Genomic DNA, 9,802 nt, shown 5'->3' on the forward strand with positions numbered 1-9,802 from the left:
ATCTTCGCAATAGTCTACGTGTTTCCTATTGCCAAAGGGGCCCTTTAGAGTAGTGAGAGAAGATCTTCACTTCACCCTGTAACCTACAGCGTCCCTTTTCAGCAGGCAGTAGCTAAGAGAATACGCCATCCCCTTTCCCTTATGAATCAGGGTGAAATCTCTCAGGGAGGAGTGATAGGGAATGGCAAAGGACACACTGACAAAGGAGATTAATCAGAACTGGTTTTGACAAGCACTGTGACAATGGGACAATTAAAACAGACTTTCAAGGGAAAAAAAAAGAGGAATGAAGTTGGGGGGATAGAGAAAATAGTGCAACAATGAATGAATGGAAACCCAAAATCTCTGTAAATGTTCACAAAATTAATAAAATTTAAAAAAATATTACACAGCATGGGTGACCCTGGAGGATATTATGCTGAGTCAAATACCTTAGTCACAAAAGGACAAATACCACATAATGCTACTGTTATAAAACAGGGCTGTCATGGGGGTTTGTGGAAAACTAAGAAAAGAGGGGATAAATAATGAACACTGCATTGAAACAGATGAAGGAAAGAACTGTTTAAAATGAATGTATGATTAGGTATTATTTGTATTGGAACAGTCCAGAAGAAGAGGTGCATAACCAAGTGGACTGGTAGGGTAGGGGTGGTGGGGAGGGAGGAAATTATGCAACAACAAATGAATGAATGAACTGTGGGTGGGGAGTGGGGAGGAAAATGTGCAATAATGCATGAATGAAAAATCCAACTTTTCTGTAAACTTTTGTTAAAATTACAATAAAGAGAAAAACAAATTTTAAAAAAAGACATTGCGGCATTATGGCTTAGTGAGTTGCACTGTCAAATCAAAGGTTTCTTCTTGTTGTTAGATGCCATTGAGTACAACTCATAGTGACTCTTATGAACAACAGATCTTAACTCTGCCTTATCCTATACCATCCTCATCATCTCTGACACACTTGAGCTCACCACATCTCACTGAGGGACTTCCATTCTTTTTGACACTCCACCCTTCCAAGGATGATGTCCCTCTCCAAGGAATAGCAGCCTCTCCTAGCAACAAGCCCAAAGTATATGAGCTAAATAAAACTTTGTCATCTTTTCCTCCAACAAGCATTCTGGCTTCACTTTTCCCAAGACATACCTCTTTGTTCCAAAGACATGCAGTTTTAATTCCACAAGCTGTAAGGGAAAAATGGGCAATCTCTCATGCAATTTACAACCTCTAAAAACCTGCTGGAGGGTCAGCTATGAGTTAGTTTCAACTTGACAGTACGTAACAACAATATTGGGACAAATGAAAGAAATGAACTTTAATGTCTGACTACTAAATAATATCTAACTCTGATACAAAACCAAAAGAAAAACTCCAAGTCAGTTGCTCTCGAGTTGACTCCAACTCATCGCAACTCCACGTGCATCAAATAATAACTATGTTCCACAAGTTAAGCCCATTGTGGCAGTCACTGTATCAAACCATCTCCTCAAGAGTCTGCCTATCTTTCTCTGCCCCTCCACCCTTCCCAGCTGAATGCTTTGTTGAATACCTGGCTCCATCTGATAACAAGTCTAAAGTATGTGAGAAGCACTTTCAATATCCTTGTCTCTACGATGTACCTTGGTTCTACTTACTCCAAGACAGAATTGTTTGTTGTTTTGGTGAACTATGGCATATTCAGTAGTCTTCTCCAATATCACAATTCTAAGGCATTGGCTTTTCTTCACTCTTCCTTATTGTTTCACTTTCACATGAATATAAAGCAATGTAAAACACTATGGCCTGGGGCAGGTGTGCCTTAGTATTTAAACTGATATTTCTCTCTAAAACTTTACAGAGACCCCTCCTTACCAGAAGATGTGCCCAATGCAATATATCTTTTTTTATTTCTTGGCTGCTGCTTGACCCCATGGGTGTTTATGATTGTAGATGCAAGTAAAATGAAGGTGTTGACAACTTCAGTCTTTATCTGTCATGATGCTCTCTTTAAGTCTATCTGTGAATGTTTTTGTTTACTTGATGTTGAGGAGGATGTTAAGGTGATAACTCAAAGGCTATGCCTCTCTGGCAGTTTGAAACCATCAGTGGCTCTGAGAGATCAAGATGAGAAATGCTCAAAATCCCTAGCCCTAAGAGAGATGCAAATTAAAACAACTATGAGATATCATCTCACCCCAGTCAAAATAGCAAAATTTAACAGATTATCCGGGAGGCTGGGCTCTATGAGGAGAAATGCGGGGTCAAGATTGGTGGAAGATCTATCAACAATCTGTGTTATGCAGATGACACAATCCAGCTCGCTGAAACTGTGGAGGACATGAAGCACTTGCTGCAGAGGGTCAAGGACTGCAGCCTCCAATATGGATTGAAGCTCAATGTCAAGAAGATAAAGATTCTCACCACTGGACCAATTGGCAGCATCAGGATTGATGGTGAAGAGATTGCGATTGTTCACAGCTTTAGTTTGCTTGGCTCCACAGTCAACACTCTTGGCACCAGTAGCCAGGAAATTAAAAGACGCATTGTCATGGGAAAGTCTGCTGTTAGGGACCTCTCCAATATACTGAAGAGCAATGGTGTATCTCTGGAGACTAATGTGCGCCTGATACAGGCCATGATCTTTGCAATCACTTGTTACATCACATGTTAAATCACAGCCTTTGAGCTGTGGTGCTGGAGAGGAGTATTGAGGGTACCATGGACTGCTAGGAAAACAAATTCATCCTGGAAAGGGTTAAACCAGGTGGCTCCTTGGAGGCAAGGATTCTGAGGCTTTATCTAACATACTTTGGACATGTTGTAAGGAGGGACCGGTCCTTGGAGAGGGACATCATGCTTGAGAGGGTGAAGGGACAGCACAGGAGAGGAAGCCCCTCTATGAGGTGGATTGATTCAGTGATTGGGGTAATCAGGATGGGAGTGTCAGAGACAGTGCGACTGGCACAGGACAGAACAGAGCTTAGGGCTGTTGTACATAGCGTCACTATGAGTCGCAAGAGACTCGACGGCACATAACAAAAACAACAACAAGGTTGTTGATGAGTCTTTCTCTAATCCTGATGCCACATTTTTCTTCATGTAATCTAGCTTCACAAGTAATTTGCTCACCAAGTAGACTGAATCTGTAGACAGAAAATATACAACCCTGACACACACCTTTCTTGATTTTAAACCATGCGGTATCTCCTTGGTTTGTTCAAGTATTTGTTTTTGGTCTAGGTTCAGATTTTTCATGAAAACAATTAAATGTTCAACAATTTCCTGTCTCACTGTTATCCTTAATCTGTTATCTTCTTCACAGCGCAACACCTTTCCATCGTCAATAAAATACAAGTAAATACCTCTCCAGTATTATCTGCCTTCAGTCAAGATCCATCGGACACCAACGATGACATCCTTGCTCCGCAGCCTTTTCAGAATCCAGCTTGATTTTAGAACCAGAAAATACTACTCCAGCCATTCCTAAACAATCTTCAGGAAGACTTCTATGTGATATTACTGATACTGCTTGATACATTTCCACTTTCTGCTAGATCACTTTTTCCCCCAAATGGGAAGAAATATGCACCTCTTCCAGTCAATTGGCCAAGTAGCTGTCTTCCAAATTTCCTGGCATGGATTAGTGAGCATGTCTAGAGCTGCATCTATTCGCTTAGACACTTCAAATGATATTCCAATTTACAAATGGTTATAAAGGCGAACAGGCAAAATAAAGGGACTTGGATAGGTGAAAGGAAATACACCTATAGCCACGGCCATGCGATATTTCCACATTTATAATACTATAGGTTGTAAATCTATCATGTATATAATAAAGCCCACAGGGGCCAAAGGTACGTAAACCTATTTATTAATCATAATCAAATACCCTCAGGAAATGAGTTGCTGGTCCTAGTACCCTGAGACCATAGTCTTGGGGGACATCAAGATAATTCATATAGCGTATACTACAAAAAGAATGCTTTTTCTGCCTAGAGGATTAACAACAAGGATCTTAAAACTTTTCAGCAGCCATATAAGTATGGTCTTTCTCTCTACAAAGAAAAGAAGACAAAGAAAAGCAAACATGCATAGAAACAATTAGTGCAAGGGCCTAATGAATACCACAAACCACAACCTTCACAACCTTGACAATAGTGCCTGGCTACCACTGCTGTCCATTCTGAATCACATCACAGTGGAAGGTACTGGACAGGGTAGGAGAAATTGTGGAATAAAACTCAAAAACATAAAAATGGCCAAACTTACTGGTCTGATAAAGACTGGTACATTTCCCAAGACCAAGCCCTTAGTTACCCTTTGAAGGAATGGGCAACAAGGATTGTTCCTGTGGCTCAATTTTCAGTCAGTCATAGACAGACATATTAACATGAGCACCAGGAAGGAAGGCACTCCTTAGAAGAAGAAACCATATAACATCGATACAGCAACATTCGCACTGGGATAAAACTCATAAGGCAGGAAGTATTAGGATAGAAAGATTCAGAGAAATTAAAATCATGGAAAGGAAATGAGAAGAGTGTGATTACACTGTATTTATTGTAATTGTCATAAAACAATAAGTGTATGAATGGTTAAATCCATTGGCATTGTAAAATTCCACTCAAATATCAATTAAAGAAAAACCAAACCAACAAAACTCACAGATTTAGTGTTCTTAAAAAAATTGCATTCCTGAGAAGGAAACATCCTACTATTTTTTCTGGAAGTCTTATAGAAGCCTTATATGATATTTCTTATTGTGCATAGGTATTTGTTTATTCAGTCCTATCACGTCTTATTTAAGGAGACTTAGTGGCACAAGAAGGAGGTTTAGGGACTCAGTGGTAAGGAGTTGCTCTGCCCTTCCAAAAGCATGCAGTTCCAACCCACCAGCTGCTTCTCGGGAGAAAAATGGGTAATCTCCTCCCAGGCTTCTGAAGACTTGCTGCAGAGTCGGCTATGAGTTGGTTCCAACTTAACGGTACATATCGACAACAGTAGCACCTGGTTAAAACCTCAGGTGCAGTCTTAAAGATCCAACCCATCAGTCACTCAGTGGGAAAACAATGGGGCCCCTCTGCTTCTGTAGAGATTTACAGCTTTGAAAACTCTGTGGGGCAATTCACTCTGTCTTATAGAGTCCCTGAGTCAGAACTGACTTGAAAATCATGTGTTTACTACGTCTTATTTACCCATTACTTAAGTATTCTGAGAGGACTTGTGCTGTCAACCCAAAAAGGCAAAGTTAAATTCCACCAGTTGTTCCAAGGGAACAAGATGGGCACTCTCTTCCCTGTGATTTACAGCCTCTGAAAACTTGCAGGAGGGTCAGCTATGAGTAGTATCCCACTCAATGAGTTCTGAGGGTTTTGTGGGGGTTTTTTCTGTATTATGAAGGAGCCTTAGTGATATGATGGATTAAGTGTTAGTCCACCAACTGAGAATAAACAGGCAACCAACTGAGTATCAAGTTCAAACCCATCTGTTCTCTTCAGGAAAAAGACAATCTGTGCCTATTAAGATTTATAACCTCAGAAACCTGATGGAGAGTCACTGTGACTAGGAATCACTTGTCAGCATGTGGTTTTAAGGGTTTATGACATCTATTTTGGGAGCTCTGGTGGCTCAGTGGTCAAAGCATTTGGCCATGCAAATCCATCAGCTGGTGCCTGGGAGAAAGATGAGGCAGTGTCTGTTCTGTAAAGATTTCTAGTATTAGAAACCTGAAGGGGCAGTTTGCTGTCCTACAGGGTCGTTATTAGTCAGAATCTATTCAACAGCAGTGTGCATTCTGAGAACTGAATTGAAGAGCTTAGACATCCCTGCACCACTGGGATCTTCAGGGAACACCACACAAATCCTACTTCCTCTGAAATCCAGGTTAGTTTACAGCTTGATTGGTTTTCCTAAAACTTCTAATGATATCAGCCAGCATTCCTGCAACTCTCCCTTGCTTATTCACCTAGATCATACCAAAAGCCTTTTTTAGAAGAGACTAGGGTCCATGCTTACCTGCCACAGTGCCATGAGAACTGACTCTGAGGGAAAGGCACTGACTCCACTTTCCAGACAGTCATTCCAAGATGGACATGTAACCTGAGATAATGCCAGTCAGGGCTGCTGGGTTTTATTATTGCTGTCATTTTCCAATTTAAGCATTTTAATGAAAGATTGCGTTGTGCATCTGGACTGCGGTTTTAAACAAAAAGATGACACAGTCAAAGAAACCCAGAGGCACTGAGACTGCTTCATTGTGTGTATATTTAGACTTTTTTATTTCACTTTACAAAATTGCCATAAAAAGGGCAATGTGGCTACTGAAGTTGCCAAATCATTTTTTTTAACAGTTTCACAGAACTACACCAAAATCTTGAATCAAACGGCATTTTAGCCTCTTTCCCTAGCTACGTTTAGTCTGTATGGAGTATTCAGGGAGCAGCTCTCTAACAAGAGTGCTGAGAAGAAGGATAGAAAGAAATGCCACACATATTTCAGAGCACATACTTCATCACCACACTCATCTGGTGGTGGTTATTGTTGCTGTGTACCACTGAGTCCCTTCCAGAGTATGAAGAAAATGGGATATTCACGCCATTTATACTAAAAATAAACAGAGGAGCTCTGGGGAGCTCTGGTGGTTTAGTGGTGAGGAATTTTGCTGCTGACACAAAGGTATGCAGTTTGAAACCACCTGCTGCTCTGCAGGAGAAAGATGGCAATTTCCTCTCGACCAACTGACTGCCTCAGAAAACCTGGTTGGAGGGTCAGTCCTGAGTCAGTTCTGATGCAACAGTCACAACAACAGTAGTATAGGCATGTTGTTGTTGTTGTTATGTGGCATCGAGTCGCTTGCGACTCATAGCGACCCTATGTATAAGAGCTCTAAATGCTGTTCTATTCTGTGCCAACCTAGCCATCTCAAATGCACTTATTCCCTCCGCTCCAGTCACAGACTCGATCCATCTCACCATAGGTCTTCCTCTCCTTCGCCTCCCCTCCACTCTGCCAAACATGATGTCCCTTTCCAAGGACCAGTCCCTCCTTGCAACATGCCCAAAATATGTCAGACGAAGCTTCAGAATCTTTGACTCCAAGGAACATTCTGGCTTCACCCTCTCTAGGACAAACCTGTTTGTTCTCTGAGCAGTCCATGGTATATTCAACACTCTTCTCCAGCATCACAGCTCAAAAGCATCAGTCCTCTTTCTATCACCCCTAGTCACTGTCCAACTCTCTGATACATAGCACGTAATTGCGAAGACTATAGCCCGGATCAGGCACACCTTAGTCTCCAGCCTGATGTCGTTGCTCTTCAGTACTCTTGAGAGGTCCCTCACAGTCAACTTTCCCAATGCAATTCGTCTCCTGGTTTCCTGGCTGTTGTTACTAAGAGCGTTGACTGTGGAGCCAAGTAAATTAAAACTGTTAACTATCTCAATCTCCTCACCATCCATGCTGATGCTGCCAATTGGCCCAATGGTTAGAATCTTTGTTTTCTTGACATTTAGCTTCAGTCCAAGCTGTAGTCCTTGATCTTCTGCAGCAAGCGCCTCAGGTCCTCCTCAGTTTCAGCAAGCAGGGTTGTGTCATCTGCATAACGCAGGTTGATGACTCTTCCACCAATCCTGACACCACATTCCTCTTTGTATAGCCCAGCATCTCGGATGATCTGTTCTGCATACAGATTGAAAAGGTATGGAGACAGAATACATCCCTGACGGACCCCCTTCTTGATTTTGAACCATATAGTGTCTCCTTGTTCTGTTCTGACGACTGCCTCCTGGTCCAAGTATAGGTTTTGCATTAGCACAATCAAATGTTCTGGGATTCCCATTCTTCTTAGAGTCAGCCACAGCTTGTTGTGATCCACACAGTCAAAAGCCTTTGCATAGTCAATGAAGCACAGACAGACATTCTTTGCTTTCTGCCAAGATCCATCTGACATTAGCTATAATATCCCTAGTACCACGACCTCTTCTAAATCCAGCCTGCACATCTGGCAGTTCTCTGTTGATATATTGTTCCAAATGTTTTTGGATAATTTTCAGCAGAATCTTGCTTGCATGTGATATCAATGATATTGTTTGATAATTTCTACACTCTGTTGAGTCACCTTTCTTTGGAATGGGAACACATATAATGGGCAAGTGGAACGCAAAAGTTGGGAACAGAGAAGAAGGTTCAGTAGCTGGAAAATATGGGCTCGGTGAGAGAAATGAGGCTGGAGATAGAATGATAGAGTTCTGCACATTCAATGATTTATTCATTGCAAATACCTTTATAAGAAACATAAACACAGGCTATACACATGGATCTCACCTGACGGTATGCACAGGAATCAAATAGATTATATTTGTGGAAAGACTTGGTGGAGAAGCTCAATATCAGCAGTGAAAACCAGGTTGGGTGTTGACTGTGGCACAGACCACCACCAACTACTCATATGCAAGTTCAAACTGAAGTTGAGGAAAATTAAATCAAGTCCATGGGAACCAAAGTTTGACCTTCAGTCTATCCCACTCGAATTTCAAAACAATCTCAGGAACAGGTTTGCGGCCTTGAGCACTAATGAGCATAGACCAAATGAGCTCTGGGAGGATATCAAGAAAATCGTACATGAAGAATGCAAAAGATCGTTACAAAGGATGAAAAAGAAGAAAAGACCAAGATGGATGTCAGATAAGACTCTGAATATTGCATTAGAGCGCTGAGAAGCCAAAGCTAAAGGAAGAAACCAAGAAATCAAAGAGCTGAACAGAAAATTTCAAAAGGCAGCCTGGGACGATAAAACAAGATACTATAATGAAATGTGCAGAGAGCTGGAGTCAGAAAATCAAAAGGGCCAAACTCGCTCTGCATTTCTTAAGCTGAAGGAACTGAAAAACAAATTCAAACCACGGGTGGCAATACTTAAGGATACTTTGGGCAGTATATTGAATGATCCAGAAAGTATCAAGAGAAGATGGAAGGAATACACAGAGTCACTGTATCAGAAGGAACTGGCTGACACAGAAGAATTTCATGAAATGACATATGCGCAAGAGCCTACAGTGATGAAAGGAAGTTCAAATTGCTCTGAAGGAATTGGCAAGAAACAAGGCTCCAGGAGTTGACGGCATATTTCAACAAACAGACGCTGGCCTGGATGTGCTCACTAAATTGTGCCAAGAAATTTGGAGAACAGCCAGCTGGCCCATTGACTGGAAAAGTGTAGGCATAGGAGGCAGTTTATCAATATCTCTCCTCCAACTCCACCACACAATAGCTTGACCAGGGTTCTAAATCTCTCTGTGGCATGATGTGCTCATTTGTAAAACTGAGACAAAAACAGTACCTAATTAATTGCATTGTTGGTGGAATTAAGTGGTTCCATATATGCAAAGCACTTGGAGCAGTGGCCACAAACCCACTGTTGAGCCAACCAACTCACATCTTGTAGATACTCGCAAGATCTAAATCCAAAGCTGTAAATCTTTACCAAAGTAGACTGCTACACTCTCCTTCCACATCTATCTCTCTCCCAAGAAGTATCTGGTGAGTTTGCATCACTAATCTTTTATTTAAGCATCCAGCACTTAACCACTGTGTCACCATAAGAGCTAGTCTTCACTACTAGTTGTCATGTTATCCCTCATTTGTTTCTCAATTATGTGAAATACATAGTATCTCATGTAGAACAGACATTGTGGTTGATTTCCTAGCATGTCCTCCAGTTTCTCCTCCATTGTGTTACAGCCATACAATGGTGGAGAGATTGAGGGCTGAGGCTCTGCTTTGATATTGTGAATCTCTGTACAAAACACTGTATCACAGTTAG

Source organism: Elephantulus edwardii, unplaced genomic scaffold, assembly GCF_000299155.1.
Source record: "Elephantulus edwardii isolate Elephantulus edwardi_28Jun2011 unplaced genomic scaffold, EleEdw1.0 scaffold00025, whole genome shotgun sequence".
Classification (NCBI taxonomy): domain Eukaryota; kingdom Metazoa; phylum Chordata; class Mammalia; order Macroscelidea; family Macroscelididae; genus Elephantulus; species Elephantulus edwardii.